We start from the raw sequence: 20,899 nt of genomic DNA on the forward strand, positions 1-20,899 counted from the left end.
TCGACTCTGGGAATAAAGGCGGTTGTAGGTGTGATGTGAGCCTTTTGGAAGCTCTGCAGGCCTTAATCAAGCACTAAAATAAGAAAAGCAATGATTTGTTTGGGGTTTGCATATATATTTTCTCTTCTGCCTGGGTGCGAGCTAAGGATGATTATTAGGTTGGACTCACCGCATCCTGATCCTGTGTAAACATATTCAGAAACGATGTTTCGACTGAAAAACCTTTCATGTTCATCCTGAAGACCTGAGCTGTAGCTCAGCTCCTATTAGAAATCAGATGGCCGTTCTAGAAAACAGACTCTAACCATTACGTATCACTGATTGAGTATAAGGCAGGGTCGGCGGGTGGATCCGCTTTTCATTGCCTTCTGTGGCAAAGTCCACAAAGCGTTAGTCTTAACATCTAGGCTCGAACCCGTATTATCACCAATCGCAATAATTCCATCTTCAAACACAGGTTGTTATCTTGTCTAATGAGGGGATATCATTGTAAACGACAGAGCTCATATTTGAAGACTGGTTTCTGTTTACCGCATAACAGTTTGCGTCGCCAGGCAACTGGCCATTACGTGATCGAATTAATCCACGCAGTCTCAATCACTCTGAAACCTGACACCGGATATCCACCACAAATTCAGCTCGTCTTGGGTGCATTGATGGCTTTGCTCAGCTGATGCACTCATTATGTGATATCTGGTCCCTGATGCTGATCATAACCCAGCGCCATCATGCCATCATACTGTAGGCTATGAAAAACATTTCCATTTTATACATCTACAGAAGATCTATAGAAGGTGTGCCTGGAGAGCAGATCGGCTCTATTCTATTCAACGCAACGTACTCAGACTCCAGGATGTAGCTCTCAGTAATAAGGCTGGCTTTTTTTTTTTTTACAGGCTGAGAGGATGTGACACTCTTAACAGCCCCTGTGAGGGCCGTCGAACAAAGGAGGGGTCTACAGGCACTATAAAAGTGTTATTTAGTCTGGCCTGTTGCCCAGACAGCGAGTGAAAACAAAGTTCGCCCTCCCTATCAGACAGCCAGACACGCAGACCCATACAAAACACTTTCACCTGTGACTCCCTGAAAAGGAAATCCACAGTCAAGGAAACAGTGTGTGTGTGTGGGGGGGGGGGGGGGGGGGGGGGCATGCAGTTTTTGCGTGTAGTGTGTGTTTCCGTTTGTGTTCATCTGAGAAGGTCCATGTTATTGAAAGAGTGTATGTGTGAATGTTCTGTTTGCGTGCTTTGTTCAATTTGCGTGCTGTGTCTAGTCTCACACGCACAGGGAAAATGAGAGAGACAAAGGACAAGGAAAGACAGTGTGTGTGAGTGAGTGTGTGTGTGTGTGTGTGTTGGTGTTTATGTGCTTGTACGGCATCTGTATGCCGCATATGTTTCCATTTGTGTTTATGTGAAAGCCTGTGTGAATGAAAGAGAAGGAGAGCGAGTGTGAAACTGTATGTGTGTGTGTGTGTGCGTGCGTGCGTGTGTGTGTGTGTGTGTGTGAGTGAGTGAGTGAGTGAGTCATGCCGTACGGGAGACCCCACCCTGCGTGGGAGGGCAGTTGAGCCTGTCGCTTGGCCTGTCCTGAGAAGAACTGCACACACAACACAGCACTCTTTGTTCTAATGTCAGTTGATGGGCCGTGATATGCTCTTTCCCTATATTCAACCTCACAGCTATTTCACTTGCTGGATGTGAAACGACTGACAATAAACTAGACAAATGATTTCCATCGAGTAGCGTAACTCTCAAAATATACAAACTATACAATCACGCATACACACATAACAATCCGTGCATTCTGCGTGATGCTGTGCATTTTCTCAGAGCGACTCCGTGACCGAAACGAATCTCTCTCTTTGCTTCTGGCTTTCATAACGCAACGTCATTTTGAGTTCTCTTGCATCTTCTTAAGCGACCTCCGACCCAAAACACGCCTCACTGAAGCGACACTGTCGCTCAAAAGCGATCCTGGTCCCAGTTAAAGCATCGAATCTGATCAAGAAATGCTCTGATATTTGTTTTTGAAGTTGTGGAGAAAAATAAATAAATAAATAAATAAATAAATAAAAGCTGATGCTTGGTAATTTGACACTAGAGACAGCGGTGGCAAAATTATACCCACGTGCTCACGTGTGCCTCCTAATTTCCACTGAATGGAGGAATGTTAGCGTGGTTCTGCTGGAAGCTGCCAGTTTGGCCTTGTGCTCAGAATCACACATGCAGTTCACTTGATGTTCAGGCCAAGTAAAGCAGTCAGAACGCCTGCTGTTGTGCCATTAGAGATGAGCCAGAAAGATTCTCTGTCAGTTTTTGGGATAAAACATTTGTGAGTTGTTGTTTTCTCAGTTACACAGTTACACACACACACACACACACACACACACACACACACACACACACACACACACACACACTGTGACGTTTAAGATGGCTTTGTCAGTCCTCAGTTGATGCTAAGCCTGGCAGATGGATCACAACAAGAACGCATTGTTGTGCAGAGTTCAGTAAGGTAGAAACCAGATCTGGAAGAACTTATGCGTCTGGTCTAAACTGGCTAACATTATACTGACTCCATCTTAACCTTTCCAGGGTTCTGTTCAGGCCAATCTAACCCATTTCCAATCGTTAGTCAAAGTGGAGCGATGCTAAAAATGATTGCAATAACATGAAAACTATTGTGCTTGGCGCGCTTTCTTTGTGAACATGAAAAATGATTATTCAAATTACATTTCAATTACAGAGATCATGTTCTGGTTATTTACATCTGAGAGGAAAGAAAATGTTAAATGACTGGTCTTTTGTAAATGTGAAACAGAACCATTATTGTAGTCACTGCTGCATTGCCTTTGTCATTTATTTATACTTATGCTTGTGGACATGCACACCACTTGTAGACATGCACTAGCCTGCCGTAAGGAATGAATGATGTGGGTGTGGGTTTTAATAAATGTTCGAGATTTTTTTTTCCTATGTAATCGAAATAAATTGTCAGTGGGGGAACTACAGCGAATTATTACAATATTGAACATAATAATAATAATAATAATAATAATAATAATAATAATAATAATAATAATATAGCTTGCCTGCGACCCTGTAGAACAGGATAAAGCGGCTAGAGATGATGAGATGAGATGAGATGAGATAGAGCTACACAAACAACATTTAATAGCAACAACAGCATAATATAAAGAGAATATCTGTAATTAAATTGAATTAAATATCTATGCTATTCAAAGGCAGTAAAAAAACCCCTTGAAATTAACATTCTTTTTTTCAAAGTAAAAGTGTGCAGTCAATATTAATATTCAATTATGAAGGTGTTTGAAGGTCAAAGTATTGTGAGGAAATCACTGTTTCAGTATTTTTTAGTGTGGAGGTGTTAATCGTTGTAATAATAATAATAATAATAATAATAATAATAATATACACAAATAACACTTGATAACATAATAATAATAATAATAATAATAATAATAATAATAATAATAATAATAATAATAATAATAAAGAGCTATACAAATAACATTTGATAACAACAAAATAATGATAATTGTTAAAATAACATTTAACAACAACAAAATAATAATAATAATAGAGAGATAATAATAATAATAATAATAATAATAATAATAATAATAATAATGTATTACTTTCTATCAGATTTCCAAATATATCTCTATGGAATTTCCAAGGTATTTAAGACCATCCAGACATTTTATATTGTTTTACTTATATTGTATGTTTGATGTACCACTGAGTAAAGTTTAATCAACAAATTTCTTCTTCTTCTTCTTCTTCTTCTTCTTCTTCTTCTTCTTATTATTATTATTATTATTATTATTAGTAGTAGTAGTGATATTTATGATTGTACAGGATTTTAATTATAATAATAGAGTTATTGTAAATTTACTTTACTGGTTCTCAGTGGCTTCTTTTCTATCTCAGTGTAACTGAGATTAAACATTTGCATTTCTTTTTCCAGTCAGTTGACTTAGAAACACAAAAAAATTGGCATTGGTATTTGACAACGATTAACACCTCCACACTAAAAAACACTGAAACAGGGATTTCCTAAAAATACAGTACTTTGACCTTCAAACACCTTAATAATCGAATATTAATATTTACTGCAAACTTTTATTTTAAAAAATGTTAATTTCAAGGGCTTTTTTAAAAATTGCCTTTGCATAGCATAGATATTTAATTCTATTTAATTACAGATATTCTCTTTATATTCTATTTAATTCAGAGATATCAATGTTCTAGAATTTAGGAATATAGGTATATAAGACTATATTGTATGTACAGTTGTGGTCAGAAATTTACATACATGGACATGAATGTCATCATGGACATTAAAGTCATGGCAATGTTGGGTTTTCAATGATTTTTTTGAACTGTTCTTATTCTGTGGCATAATGATTGCACAATGTACAACTTTAATAAAAAAACCTCATGAATTTGGTTCACAGGTTTAAGTTTATTTTGTGTGTGTGTGTGTGTGTGTGTGTGTGTGTGTGTGTGTGTGTGTGTGTGTGTGTGTGTTTAAATCAACACAGGGTCAAAAATATATGTAGAAACACTTAGATTATTAATTCAGTGCTGCTGAAAGTACCAACATGTCTTTTAACTTGGATGTTAATTTCTTAACTTCCTGTTTGTTATCATGATTGATTACAGCTGGTAGATTCTCTGTGCCAACATAAAAAGGCTTTGTTTGACAAACAACACACAGTACAATGGCAAACACACAGTACAATGGCAAAGTCCAAGGAGCTCAGTGCATACCTGAGAAAGAGGATCATACATCTACACAACTTGGAGCCATTTCAAAACAAATTCAGATTTCAAGATCATTAGTTCAAACAACTGTATGTAAATAGAAGTTACTGGGAGGTGTAGCCACTTTACCAAGCCACTTTGCTAGAAGAATATTCAAACTGTCACCCTCAGCTGAGAAGAAATTGGATTGGGTGGTCAGGAACAACCCAGGCCTGCTGAAACATCTGTGTCATTGTCTACAGTCAAGTAAGTTTTACATCACCATGGACTGAGAGGCTGCCATCCAAGAAATAACCCCCTGCACCAAAATCGACAACTTCAAGCTCGACTAAAGTTTGCAGCTGACCACATGAACAAAGAAAAAGACTTCTAGAGGGAAGTTTTATCGTCCCATGAGACAAAGATTGAGTTGTTTGGCCAGAGGTACAGAGGAACCAACTGTTTAGCATGGTGGTGGTAGCATCATGCTCTGGGGCTGTTCTGCTGTCAGTGGATGGAATAATGAAGAAAGGAGATGACCTCAGAATTTTTAGCATAACCTCAAACCATCAGAACCTTGAACACAACAGGACAATGACCCCAAGCACACATCAAAGCTGGTTGTGGAATGAATAAAGAAGGCTAATATTAAGCTTAAAACAGGTCCAGACCTCAACCCTATTGAAAATATGTAGACTGTGCTTAAAAGTGAGTTCTGTGCCAGGAAATATAGGAATTCAACTGAACTCGACCCAATCTGCCAAGAACAGTGGTCAAATATCCAACCAGAATTCTGCCAGAAGCTTGTTGACAGCAAACAAAAGCATTTGGTGAAGCTGAAACTAACTAACTGACATTTAACCAAATATTACATGTGTTGTATGTACTGTATATTCATGACCCTGACTGTATAATTTTTATCCTGTGTTGATTTCAGTCAACCAAAAATAAATTAAAACTTGTGCAAATAATTTTTTAAGATACTGTATATGTTTTACAATAATTCTGCCACAGAAAAATAAATAATATTTATATAAAGGTGACAAAAAACAAACATTTATAAGTTGTAATAAATGTTACAACTTTATTTCTGTGCAATCAACAGAAGTTGTCCAGGTCAACAGGAGAACCATAGGTTCAGGCCCAGGGTTGCTGCTAACTCTGTCATACAAAAACAGCAAAATCCGCAGATGTGAATAAACAACTGTTATGTTGAATTATCACCTTCAGTGCTCATAAGTCCAGCTGAAGCCAAATCAAATATGCAAGAATGAATTCAACACTGAGAATTTTGAAGTGAATGAAATAAAGCCTGCTTTCCTGACACTCCCTTCTCATATACAGTGGTGTTTTAAAGTTTGTGAACCCTTTAGAATTTCCTATATTTCTGCATAAATATGACCTAAAACATCATCAGATTTTTACACAAGTCCTAAAAGTAGATAAAGAGAACCCAGTCAAACAAATGAGACAAAAATATTATACTTGGTCATTTTATTTATTGAGGAAAATGATCCAATATTACATACCTGTGAGTGGCAAAAGTATGTGAACCTCTAGGATTAGCAGTTAATTTGAAAGTGAAATTAGAGTCAGGTGATTTCAACCAATGGGATGACAATCAGGTGTGAGTGGGCACCCTGTTTTATTTAAAGAACAGGGATCTATCAAAGTCTGATCTTCACAACACATGTTTGTGGAAGTGTATCATTGCAAAAACAAAGGAGATTTCTGAGGAACTCAAAAAAAGCATTGTTGATGCTCATCAGGCTGGAAAAGGTTACAAAACCATCTCTAAAGAGTTTGGACTCCACCAATCCACAGTCAGACAGATTGTGTACAAATGGAGGCAATTCAAGACCATTGTTACCCTCCCCAGGAGTGGTCGACCAACAAAGATCACTCCAAGAGCAAGGCATGTAACAGTGGGCGAGATCACCAAGGACCCCAGGGTAACTTCTAAGCAACTGAAGGCCTCTCTCACATTGGCTAATGTTAATGTTCATGAGTCCACCATCAGGAGAACACTGAACAACAATGGTGTGCATGGCAGGGTTGCAAGGAGAAAGCCACTGCTCTTCAAAAAGAACATTGCTGCTCATCTGCAGTTTGCTAAAGATCACATGGACAAGCCAGAAGGCTATTGGAAAAATGTTTTGTGGATGGATGAGACCAAAATAGAACTTTTTGGTTTAAATGAGAAGCATTATGTTTGGAGAAAGGAAAACACTGCATTCCAGCATAAGAACCTTATCCCATCTGTGAAACATGGTGGTGGTAGTATCATGGTTTGGGCCTGTTTTGCTGCATCTGGGCCAGGACGGCTTGCCATCATTGATGGAACAATAAATTCTTAATTATACCAGCAAATTCTAAAGGAAAATATCAGGACATCTGTCCATGAACTGAATCTCAAAAGAAGTTGGGTCATGCAGCAAGACAACGACCCTAAGCACACAAGTCATTCTACCAAAGAATGGTTAAAGAAGAATCAAGTTAATGCTTTGGAATGGCCAAGTCAAAGTCCTGACCTTAATCTGATCAAAATGTTGTGGAAGGACCTGAAGCAAGCAGTTCATATGAGGAAACCCACCAACATCCCAGAGTTGAAGCTGTTTTGTACGGAGGAATGGGCTAAAATTCCTCCAAGCCGGTGTGCAGGACTGATCAACAGTTACCAGAAATGTTTAGCTGCAGTTATTGCTGCACAAGGGGGTCACACCAGATACTGAAAGCAAAGGTTGACATACTTTTGCCACCCACAGATATGTAATATTGGATCATTTTCCTCAATAAATAAATGACCAAGTATAATATTTTTGTCTCATTTGTTTAACTGGGTTTTCTTTATCTACTTTTAGGATTTGCATGAAAATCTGATGATGTTTTAGGTCATATTTATGCAGAAAATACAGAAATACATTTTATATATATATATATATATATATATATATATATATATATATATATATATATATATATATATGTGTGCCAAAAAGAAACAACAATCTGTGATTTGTTAATTCACGTGAAACTTTATTTAACTGATAAAAGTACAAAGAAACAATTTTCAATAGGTTTATTGACCAATTTAATTTAATTGTATTTTCTAAATATAAACAAAGTTAGAATTTCAAAACACACTCAAAAAAAGTTGGGACAGAGGCAAAATAAGACTAAAAAGTTTACAGGATTTTCAAGTAACAACATTTTGGAAGATTCCACAATAATTGGTAAGATGATTGGGTATAAATGGAGCAGCATCAAAGGCTCAGTCTTGGCAAGCAAGGATTGGTTGTGACTCACCTCTTTGTGCCAAAATTCGTGAGAGGACTGTTCGTCAATTCAAAAAGAATGTTTCACAATGCAAGATTTTAGGTCTTTCAAATTCTACAGCACATCATGTGAAAAGATTCAGGGAATTCAGAGATATCAGTGCGTAAAGGGCAAGGTCGGAAACCACTGTTGAATGTGCATGATCTTCGAGCTCGTGGGCGGCACTGCCTGAGAAACTGTCATGCTAATGTGACAAATGTAGCCACATGGGCTTGAGAGGACTTCAGAAAACTGTTGTCACTTAACACAGTCTGCTGTTGCATCCAGCAATGCTACCTGAAACTGTACTACGCAAGGAAGGAGCCATTCATCAGGTCTGTGCAGAAATGCACCCGATTTCCCTGGGCTTGAACTCATCTCAGTTGGACTGAAAGAAAGTGGAAATGTGTGCTGTGGTCAGAGGAGTCCATATTTCAGCTTGTTTTGAGGAAAACTAGAGGTCAAGTTCTATATGCCAAAGGTGAACATGACCATCCAGTTTGTTATCAGAGAAAGGGGCAAAAGCCAGCGTCTGTGATGGTATGGGGGGCATCAGTGCCCATGGCAAGGGTAAGTTGCATGTATGTGAAGGTACCATTGATTAAAAAAAATTACATTTTTTTGATTGATTAAAAAAAATTAAAATTGATTAAAAAAAGATATATTAGGGCATATATTGGGATTTTAGTGAAACATATTCATTAAGACAACATCTCTTCCCAGGAAGTCCATGCTTATTTGAGCAGGACAATGCCAGGCCTCATTCCGCATGGGCTACAACAACGTGGCTTTGTAGACATAGAGTGCATGTGCTTGAGTGACCTGCTGCCAGTCCAACTCTGTCTCCTATTGAGAATATATGGTGCATCATGAAGAGGAGAATCAGACAACAGCGACCCCGGACTGTTGAGCAGCTGAAGTCTTGTATCAAGCAATGAATGGACAAACAACAATTCCAATTGTAAAACTGCAACAATTAGTATCTTCAGATCCTATTCAATTAAAAAGTGTTATTAAAAGGAAAGGTGATGTAATACAATGGTAATAATGCCTCTGTCCCAACTTTTTGGAGTGTGTTGCAGGCATCAAATAAAAAAAAGGCATCAGTGTTTAAATTTACAAAATACAATTAAGTTGATCAGTAAAACTACCGAAAATATTTTCTTTGTAATTTTGCCACTTAAATTAATGTTCATATGAATTAATAAATCACAGATTCTTGTTTCTATTGTATTTGGAAGATAGCCAACTTTTCTGAAAAATTTATATATATATATATATATATAAACACACACACACACACACACACACACACACACAAGTGTTTTAATGGGAAATAGGCCACTCGTATTTTTCATACTGACTATATCCAGGACATTGAGTAACATATTTTCCAATATCTTCACTCGTGAGGAAATTGATGAACTGTTTTGATAAATTTGGGTACTTTTTGTTTGTGAAATTGTCTATATAATAAAAAGAACATCACATGTTGGCTAGAAGATATGAAATTTTTCTTCTTGTGTTGAAAAACTAACATTTTTCAGACATACATACAGTGTCTTGCAAAAGTATTCATCCCCCTTGGTGTTTGTCCTGTTTTGTCACATTACATGCTGGAATTAAAATGGATTTTTGGGGAGTTAGCACCATTTGATTTACACAACATGCCTACCATTTTAAAGATGCAAATTGTTTTTTTTTTATTGTGACAAAACCAATAATTAAGATGAAAAAAATCTGGAGTGTGCATAGGTATTCACCCCCTTTCGTATGAAACCCCTAAATAAGAGCTGGTCCAACCAATTCACTTCACAAGTCACATAATTCATTGATTAAGAGCCACCTGTGTGCAGTCAAAGTGTCACATGATCTGTCACATGATGTCTGTATAAATCAACCTGTTCTGGAAGGACCCTGACTCTGCAACACTACTAAGCAAGCAACATGAAAACCAAGGAGCCTCCAAACAGGTCAGAGACAAAGTTGTGGAGAAGTATAGATCAGGGTTGGGTTATAAAAAATATCCCAAACTTTGACTTTCCCACAGAGCACCATTATATCCATTATAGCAAAGTGGAAAGAATATGGCACCACTACAAACGTGACAAAAAAAGGCCTCCCACCAAAACTCACAGACCGGGCAAGGAGGGCATTAATCAGAGATGCAACAAAGACACCAAAGATAACACTGAAGGAGCTGCAAAGATCCACAGCGGAGATGGGAGTATCTGTCCATAGGACCACTTTAAGCTGTACACTCCACAGAGTGGGGCTTTATGGAAGAGTGGCCAGAAAAAAGCCATTGCTTAAGAAACCATGTTTGGAGTTTGCCCAGCAGCATGTGGCAGACTTCCGAAACACATGGAAGAAGATTCTCTGGGCAGATGAGATGAAAATTGATCTTTTTGGCCATCATGGAAAAAATGCCATGTGTAGCACAAACCCAACACACTGAGAACACCATGCCTGTAGTGAAGCATGGTGGTGGCAGCATCATGCTGTGGGGATATTATTCATCTGCAGGGACAGGAAAGCTGGTCAGGCTAGAAGGAAAGATGGATGGCACTAAATACAGGACAATTCTGGAGGAAACCCTGTTTGAGTCGACCAGAGGTTTGAGACTGGGATGAAGGTTCACATTCCAGCAGGACAATGACCCTAAATATAGTGCTAAAGCTATGCTGGAGTGGTTTAAAGGGAAACATTTAAATGTATTGGAATGACCTAATCAAAGCCCAGACCTCAATCCAATTGAGAATCTGTGGCATAACTTGAAGATTGCTGTACACCAACGTAACCCATCTAACTTGAAGGAGTTGGAGCAGTTTTGCCTTGAAGAATGGGCAAAAATCCCAGTTGCTAGATGTGCTAAGCTAATAGAGACATACCCCAAGAGACTTGCAGCTGTAATTGCAGCAAAAGGTGGCTCTACAAAGTATTGACTTTGGGGGGGATGAATACCTATGCACACTCCAGATTTCTGTTTTTTTTTTCATCTTAATTATTGTTTGTTTCACAATAAAACAAGAGTGTGCACCTTAAAGTGGCAGGCATGTTGTGTAAATCAAATGGTGCTAACCCTCACAAAATCCATTTTAATTCCAGCTTGTAATGCAACAAAACAGGACAAACACCAAGGGGGATGAATACTTTTGCAAGACACTGTGTATGTACGGTATATGATTTCTGTTCTGACTTGTTTTCATATGCCATGGAATTGCATAAATATATAGGTCCTGTATAGGGAAATTCTCAATGCTGGAGTTAATTAGTGCACCCTGGCAGCTTTCCCAGGGGAGACCTGAGACACAGGTCAGAGTTTTGTATATTGCCTTTTTGAGAACGGTGCATAGTAATGTTATGTTGGCATTCTCTCAAGTAGAAAACTCCAGTGTTTACCTTCTGTCTCTTTCATTTTGTGTTTGCACTAATACAATTTCAATAATGCATGTAATACTTCTTTTCTTTTTGGGAATTTCCTACCTGCATGACATTCAGTAGTCACATACCCTAGGTTTTTTTTTGTGTACAGTTTTAGATTTTTTAACTGTTAACACCTAGATTATAAATCATTTCTAAGTACCCTCTTAGACGCCAGCATTGCTTTTGATTGGCATGTACTCATTCACATACCTATATATCTTATAAGTTCTGTCAATGCAATAGTCATTATTGGCTTAAGTCATGTAACGGCTTAGAGCTACACCCTTTACGGGGATGTCTGTGTTTGTCTGCTTTGCAGTAAGTGGATAAAAGTTGGAAGCAGGAAAGAAAAGATCATTTGGATATTAATAAATAGAAAAAGCTCAATTGGCCTGATCCATGCAGTGTAGCGCTTGATTGCCAGATTGCCACTGTTGTTTTGGATAAAAGTCAATACAATGTATGTGGACATAAAGACACCAGGATTGTATTTATTCAGTCATTAAATGGTGGATCTGGAAAATATAGAGGGACGAGCAAAGAGATATGGAAAGCCAACCATATAGCAGCAGACAATAATTCATATCTTCAGAGTCACAGTGGTAGATTGTTCCACTTTGTGCTGATTTTTTGACCCCTGACCTCTGGCACTGTGAACCTCTCGAACTGTCTCTGCACGCAAAAGCACACTGTAAATGATAATTATGGCCTCAGTGGAACAGGAATGTCTGGCTTGTTGTTCTGTCCATGACTGTGTGTATATGTGTATGTGTGTGTGTGAGAGAGAGAGAGAGAGTCACATTTTGTCATCAGTCTGCCAGACTGAACCACATAGTAAACTCTTCTAGCATCAAGACGACAGTAAATGCATTCAACACCCTCACGTTGTTTAGCTTTTTGTAATAGAGAACCACAGTGGATTTAAAAAAAAAGTCAACAAATCTTTTGTCGTTAACTTGCTAAATCAATTCTGCATACGTCATATCTACTTTGCATTCTTTACACACACACACACACACACACACACACACACACACACACACACACACACACACACTTGTTGAAGAGTCAATAGGATATGGAGGGTTTAATTACAACAGTGTTATTATTTGTGTGTAGTTTGTAAATTAAACTCAGCCATGTAAATCCGCCTGTACATCCCGCATAACAAAATGCAAAAGCAGGTACAACAGAACAGAAGTACAGCCCAACACTCACGAATATCACTGAAGCCAGGTCTCATCATTTTTTTTTTCACCACTGCCCTTTGAATGATAACGTTGAATGTTTAAATCATGTGGGTGCTGGAAACTCTCTGTTCAGGACATTGTGAAATATTTTGACAGGTCTACTCTGTCCTGTACACATTCCTCTGTGACAGAGCCTACTGGTGCTTTCAGTTTGAAGAAAATAAAAGCACATCCTTTCAATTTCACAATAATGCCCCTATGTACTTCACTGTTGCGACAAATTATAAAAAGCTAGTTGAGGAAAAATGCCTAATGGATGACTCACACCATAATATACTTCAAAAACAAGAACAAATTTATACTTATTAATTCACAATTCATAAATATATTCATTAATTCATATTCAGAATTGATACACAGTACCAGTCAAAAGTTTGAACACCCCTAATCATTCATAGGTTTTTCCGTATTTTGACTATTTTCTACATTGTAAAACAATACTGAAGACATCAAAACTATGAAATAACATATATGGAATTATGTGGTAAAAAAAAAGTGTTAAAAAAACAAATTGTGTTTCATATTTTAGATTCTTCAAAGTAGCCAGCGTTTACCTCGATGACACTTTACACATTATTGGCATTATCTTAACCAGCTTCATGAGGTAGTCACCTGGAATGCTTTTCAATTAACAAGTGTGCTTTGTCAAAAGTTCCATCCATCCATTATCTGTAGCCGCTTATCCTGTCCTACAGGGTCGCAGGCAAGCTGGAGCCTATCCCAGCTGACTATGGGCGAGAGGCGGGGTACACCCTGGACAAGGGTTATCGCAGGACTGGCACATAGACACAGACAACCATTCACGCTCACATTCACACCTACGGTCAATTTAGAGCCACCAATTAGCCTAACCTGCATGTCTTTGGACTGTGGGGGAAACCGGAGCACCCGAAGGAAACCCACATGGACACGGGGAGAACATGTAAACTCCACACAGAAAGGCCCCTGTTGGCCACTGGGCTCGAACCCAGGATCTTCTTGCTGTGAGGCGACAGTGCTAACCACTACACCACCGTGCCGCCCTCGTCAAAAGTTAATTAGTGCAATTTCTTGCCTTATTTAACTGCCTTACTTTCTTCTTCTTCTGGTTTTCCTCACTCTATTGAATTAAAATTATTTAAAACATCTGCTTGATATATATTATACTCACTATCCACTTTATTAGGAACGCCCATACGGTACATCCACCTGCTGTTTTATGCAGTTCTCTAATAAGCCGATCCCTTGGCAGCAGCACAATGCATCAAATCATGCAGATACAAATCAAGAGCTTCAGTTAATGTTCACTTCAAAGATCAAAATGGGAAAAATTGTGATCTCAAAGTGTGACTTTCACCGTGGCATGGGTATTGGTTTGAGCCAGATGGACTGGTTTGAGTGAGTATTTCAGAAACTGATGATCTCCTGGGGTTTTCACACACAACAGTTTCTTGAGTTTACACAGAATGGTGCGAAAAACAAAAAACACTGAGTGAGTGAGCGACAGCTCCGTGGGTGGAAACGCCTTGTTAAAAGAGGGCAGAGGAAAATGGCCAGTGGTGGGTTTTCCAAGAGCGTCTTAACTAGGCGAGAGAGCATTCATTGTGCTGCTCGCTCTACCATTTAATGATGATCTTTGTGCTACGATGCTTTTGGGAAACTCAGGCCAGATCGGTTCGAGCTGCCAGGAAGGACACAGCAACTCATATAATCACTCTTTACAACTGTGGTGAGCAGAAAAGCATCTCAGTATGTAACAGCAGGAGAGCACACTGGGTTCCACTCCTGCAGCCAAGAACAGGAATCTTAGAATCAACAACAAATTATATATCTCATCTCATCTCATCTCATCTCATTATCTGTAGCCGCTTTATCCTGTTCTACAGGGTTGCAGGCAAGCTGGAGCCTATCCCAGCTGACTACGAGCGAAAGGCGGGGTACACCCTGGACAAGTCGCCAGGTCATCACAGGGCTGACACATAGACACAGACAACCATTCACACTCACATTCACACCTACGGTCAATTTAGAGTCACCAGTTAACCTAACCTGCATGTCTTTGGACTGTGGGGGAAACCGGAGCACCCAGAGGAAACCCACGCGGACACGGGGAGAACACGCAAACTCCACACAGAAAGGCCCTCGCCGGCCACAGGGCTCGAACCTGGACCTTCTTGCTGTGAGGCGACAGCGCGAACCACCACACCACCGTGCCGCCCCAAATTATATATATATATATATATATATATATATATATATATATATATATATATTTCTTCTTCTTCTTCTTTTGGCTGCTCCCGATTAGGGGTCGCCACAGCGGACCTTTCATCTCCATTGCTCCCTGTCTTCCGCATCCTTCTCTACCACACCTGCCACTTTCATGTCCTCTCTCACCACATCCATGCATCTCCTCTTTGGCCTTCCTCATTTTCGTGTGCCTGGCAGCTCCATCCTCAACATTCTCCTTCCAACATGCTCTGCATCTCTTCTCAGGATGTGCCCGTACCATCTCAGTCTCATCTCTCTTAGCTTAATTCCCAAGCTCTCCACATGTGCTGTCCCTCTGATGTGTTCGTTTCTTATCCTGTCCAACCTTGTCACTCCCATCGCAAACCTTAACATCCTCAACTCCGCCACCTCCAACTTTGCCTCCTGTCTCTTCGTTAAGGGTACAGTCTCCAATCCATACATTACAGCTGGTCTCACTACTGTCTTATACATCTTACCTTTCACTTTTGCTGGGACTTTCCTATCACAAATGACTCCTGAAATCCTTCTCCAACTGCTCCACCCTGCCTGTGCTCTCTTTCTCACCTCACTATCGCAGGCCGCATTTTCCTGCACAGTTGACCCCAGGTACTTGAATTCACCAACTTTCTTTATGTCTACTCCTTGCATCTTCACTACACTCTCATCCCCATTCTCATTGATGCACATGTATTCTGTTTTGCTACTGCTCACCTTCATTCCTCTTCATTCCAATGCATCCCTCCATCCCTCCAAACCCAACTCAACCTCCTTTCTACTTTCACCACATATCACAATATCATCCGCAAACATCATGTTCCATGGTGACTCTTGCCTCATTTTGTCTGTCAGGCTATCCATCACTATTGCAAACAAGAAAGGACTCAAAGCAGATCCTTGATGAAGTCCCACCTTCACCTTGAACCATTCAGTCGTTCCAACTGCACACCTCACTGCTGTTTCAATGTTCTCATACATGTCTTGCACCACTCTGATATACTTCTCATTCACGCCACTCTTTCTCATACAATACCATAACTCTTCTCTTGGCGCTCTATCGTATGCCTTCTCCAGGTCTACAAACACACAATGTAGCTTTCTCTGGGCTTCCCTGTACTTCTCCATGAACATTCTTAAAGCAAAAATTGCATCCGACGTGCTCTTCCTTAGCATAAAACCGTACTGCTGTTCACAGATTGCTATCTCTCTTCTCAATCTCGCCTCCAATACCCTTTCCCATAGCTTCATGGTGTGGCTCATCAATTTTATTCCTCTGTAATTACTGCAGCTCTGTACATCTCCCTTATTCTTGTATACTGGGACAAGCACACTCTTTCTCCATTCATTTGGCATTTTCTCATTCTCTAGGATCTTATTAAACAATCTCGTTAGGAACTCCACAGCCGTCTCACCCAAACATCTCCAAGCCTCAATCGGGATACCATCTGGTCTGACTGCTTTTCCAGTCTTCATTCTTTTCATGGCTGTCCTCACCTCATCCTTACTAACCAACTCTGCTTCCTGATTTGCTGTCTCCAATGAATCTGACCTTTTCTCTCTTGGATTCTCCTCATTTAATAAATCCTCAAAGTACTCTTTCCACCTTCTTAATACCCTCTCTTTGTTTGTCAGCACATTTCCATTTCCATCTTTTATCACTCTTACCTGCTGTACATCCCTTACTTCCCTGTTTCTCTACCTAGCTAGTCTGTACAGGTCTTTCTCTCCTTCTTTGGTCTCCAGTCTTTCGTACAACCCCTGGTATGCATCTGCTTTCGCCTTCACTAGCCTTCTGTCTCGTCTCTCTGTATAACCACCTGCTTTCCTTGTCTCTCTGATCATCCCAATTTTTCTTTGCTAGCCTCTTCTCTTTTATAATTTCCTGCACTTCTTTGTTCCACCACCATGTCTCCTTGTCTTCCTTCTTCCTTCCCGATGACCACCCTAGCACCTCCCTTGCTGCCTCTCTTACTAGTACAGCAGTAGTATCCCAAACTTCTGGCAGACTTCCATGACCACTCAATGTTTGTCTCATTTCTTCCCTCAACTCCTTCTGATGTTCAGCCTCTTTTAGTTTCCACCACTTAATCTTCGGCTCCACTATTTCATGCTTCCTCTTTTTCACTTTCAAGCTCTTTGACTACAGTATTGCCAAATTAATCCTCTTTGAAAAATCAACCACCATTTGCCCTTCCACATTTCTCTCTCTTACACCATATCTGCCCATCACGTCCTCATCTCCTCTGTTTCCCTCACCAACATACACACATTTTATATATATATATAATATATCCAGGACATGGAGAACTAAAAACATCACATAAAGCTCTACGTATCACTTGTGAGGAAATCAATGAATTGTTTTGATAAATTTGGGTCTTTTTTGTTTGTGAATGTGTCTATTTCATAAAAAGAAAATCACATGTTGGCTTGAAGATATGAAGTTTATCTTCTCATGTTGAAAAACTCACATTTTTTCATATGAAATACATTGCAGATCTGAGGTAGCCTATTTAAATAATATTGGCTGGGGTTTTTTCATGGTATATTGGATATATTCCACTCAGATACTGAACGAGTCGAAGATGAGTAGCTGAATGGAATATATCTGATATACCACAAACAAAAAGTCAGTCATTATTATTATTATTATTATTATACATTCCTTTTGGGGGGCGGCACGGTGGTGTAGTGGTTAGCGCTGTCGCCTCACAGCAAGAAGGTCCTGGGTTCGAGCCCCGGGGCCGGCGAGGGCCTTTCTGTGTGGAGTTTGCATGTTCTCCCCGTGTCCGCGTGGGTTTCCTCCGGGTGCTCCGGTTTCCCCCACAGTCCAAAGACATGCAGGTTAGGTTAACTGGTGACTCTAAATTGACCGTAGGTATGAATGTGAGTGTGAATGGTTGTCTGTGTCTATGTGTCAGCCCTGTGATGACCTGGCGACTTGTCCAGGGTGTACCCCGCCTTTCGCCCGTAGTCAGCTGGGATAGGCTCCAGCTTGCCTGCGACCCTGTAGAAGGATAAAGCGGCTAGAGATAATGAGATGAGATGAGATTCCTTTTGGGTGTTCAATGTGTCTTTCTCTCTCAAAATTCTCTCAAAATATTCTGTACTTAACGAAGCAAACCTGGCGGCCATGTTTGTTTACAAATTGTCACAGTCGCTCATGAGTGCGGAAGTTTTATGTCTCCGATGTGTGACGTCATGTTGTCTTGACAACCATGCAATATCGTAAACCATATTCAACGCTCATTCTCCATTGGGTAGAGTGACGTAATATATGTAGGATAAGTGATATGCTAACAATATTGCATGCTATCAAACCAAATGAATGAAACCTGCTAGAAGGGAATCGAATACATGTTTTTATTCCATTGAAAAAGTAACGTCACTCCCAGTATTTTCCTACTGACTAGATGCATGTTGTCAAAATGGCAAACTGGTTCAAACTTAAAATTCTTTTGATTAACTTGCATATTAATTTTTTGTGTGGCTGTGTCCATATAATATAAAGAATATTACACAGTGGTGCAAAGATACAGTGGTTCTTGAAAGTTTGTGAACGCTTTAGAATTTTCTCTATTTCTGCATAAATATGACCTAAAACATCATCAGATTTTCACACAAGTCCTAAAAGTAGATAAGATAAGATAAGATAAGATAAGATAAGATAAGATAAGATAAGATAAGATAAGATAAGATAAGATAAGATAAGTCTTTATTGTCACTGTCACTTTTCCAAAGGTACAACGAAATTGAAGGTGCTCTTGACTCATTATGAGTTATAGAAAGAAAAAAAAGAAGGACAAAAAAGGGGAGAACAAATAAAGTATAAAAATAAATAGTCAAGTATACAGAGTTGCACTGGTAAAATGGTATAAACAGAATATAAACAGAAATCTATTGTATGGTTCTATATGTACACGGATTGCACTTAAAATAGTACAACCAGAATTGTTTTGGTTCTGTATGTACACAAGAAAATATATACACCCATATATCTATATATGTATATAAAATTGCACATTGGCCAAGAATAGTTCTATTGCACATTTGAGAACCCAGTTAAACAAATGAGACAAAAATATTATACTTGGTCATTTATTTATTGAGGAAAATGATCCAATATTACATATCTGTGAGTGGCAAAAGTATGTGAACCTTTCCTTTCAGTATCTGGTGTGACCCCCTTGTGCAGCAATAACTGCAACTAAATGTTTCTGGTAACTGTTGATCAGTCCTGCACACCGGCTTGGAGGAATTTTAACCCATTCCTCCGTACAGAACAGCTTCAACTCTGGGATGTTGGTGGGTTTCCTCACATGAACTGCTCGTTTCAGGTCCTTCCACAACATTTCGATTGGATTAAGGTCAGGACTTTGACTTGGCCATTCCAAAACATTAACTTTATTCTTCTTTAACCATTCTTTGGTAGAATGACTTGTGTGCTTAGGGTCATTTTCTTGCTACATGACCCAACTTCTTTTGAGATTCAGTTCATGGACAGATGTCCTGATATTTTCCTTTAGAATTTGCTGGTATAATTAAGAATTTATTGTTCCATCAATGATGGCAAGCCGTCCTGGCCCAGATGCAGCAAAACAGGCCCAAACCATGATACTACCACCACCATGTTTCACAGATGGGATAAGGTTCTTATGCTGGAATGCAGTGGTTTCCTTTCTCCAAACATAACACTTCTCATTTAAACCAAAAAGTTCTATTTTGGTCTCATCCATCCACAAAACATTTTTCCAATAGCCTTCTGGCTTGTTCACGTGATCTTTAGCAAACTGCAGATGAGCAGCAATATTCTTTTTAGAGAGCAGTGGCTTTCTCCTTGCAACCCTGCCATGCACACCATTGTTGTTCAGTGTTCTCTTGATGGTAGACTTATGAACATTAACATTAGCCAATGTGAGAGAGGCCTTCAGTTGCTTAGAAGTTACCCTGGGGTCCTTTGTGGCCTCGCCGACTATTACACACCTTGCTCTTGGCGTGATCTTTGTTGGTCGACCACTCCTGGGGAGGGTAACAATGGTCTTGAATTGCCTCCATTTGTACACAATCTGTCTGACTGTGGACTGGTGGAGTCCAAACTCTTTAGAGGTGGTTTTGTAACCTTTTCCAGCCTGATGAGCATCAATAATGCTTTTTTTTGAGGTCCTCAGAAATCTCCTTTGTTTGTGCAATGATACACTTCCACAAACATGTGTTGTGAAGATCAGACTTTGATAGATCCCTGTTCTTTAAATAAAACAGGGTGCCCACTCACACCTGATTGTCATCCCATTGATTGAAAACACCTGACTCTAATTTTCCCTTCAAATTAACTGCTGATCCTACAGGTTCACATACTTTTGCCACTCACAGATATGTAATATTGGATCATTTTCCTCAATAAATAAATGACCAAGTATAATATTTTTGTCTCATTTGTTTAACTGGGTTCTCTTTATCTACTTTTAGGAGTTGTGTGAAATCTAATGATGTTTTCGGTCATATTTATGCAGAAATATAGAAAAGTCTAAAGGGTTCACAAACTTTCAAGCACCACTGTATGAAGTTTATCTTCTTGTGTTGAAAATATTTCACTCGTTCACGTCACTCACTCATGATACATATATTCGCCACTTTAAGATAAACTTCATATCTTTGCGCAACCGTATAATATCCTCTATATACTGTATTTAATCTACAGTTGTACATGATTTAAATTAGTATTATTCCTACAGTATTATTGGAAATCTCATCTCATCTAAATAAATACTCACTTGAACACATGCACATTTTCTTCCATTTCAACACTGAGTTTGAAGTCTTGACTGTTAGAGGACTGACTTCCTGTAGATTAGTATTTTAATGTTAATTTCATTTTATTTTAAGATCAACATCTCACACACTCAAGCA

The sequence above is a fragment of the Neoarius graeffei genome, chromosome 1 (assembly GCF_027579695.1).
Source record: "Neoarius graeffei isolate fNeoGra1 chromosome 1, fNeoGra1.pri, whole genome shotgun sequence".
Lineage (NCBI taxonomy): Eukaryota > Metazoa > Chordata > Actinopteri > Siluriformes > Ariidae > Neoarius > Neoarius graeffei.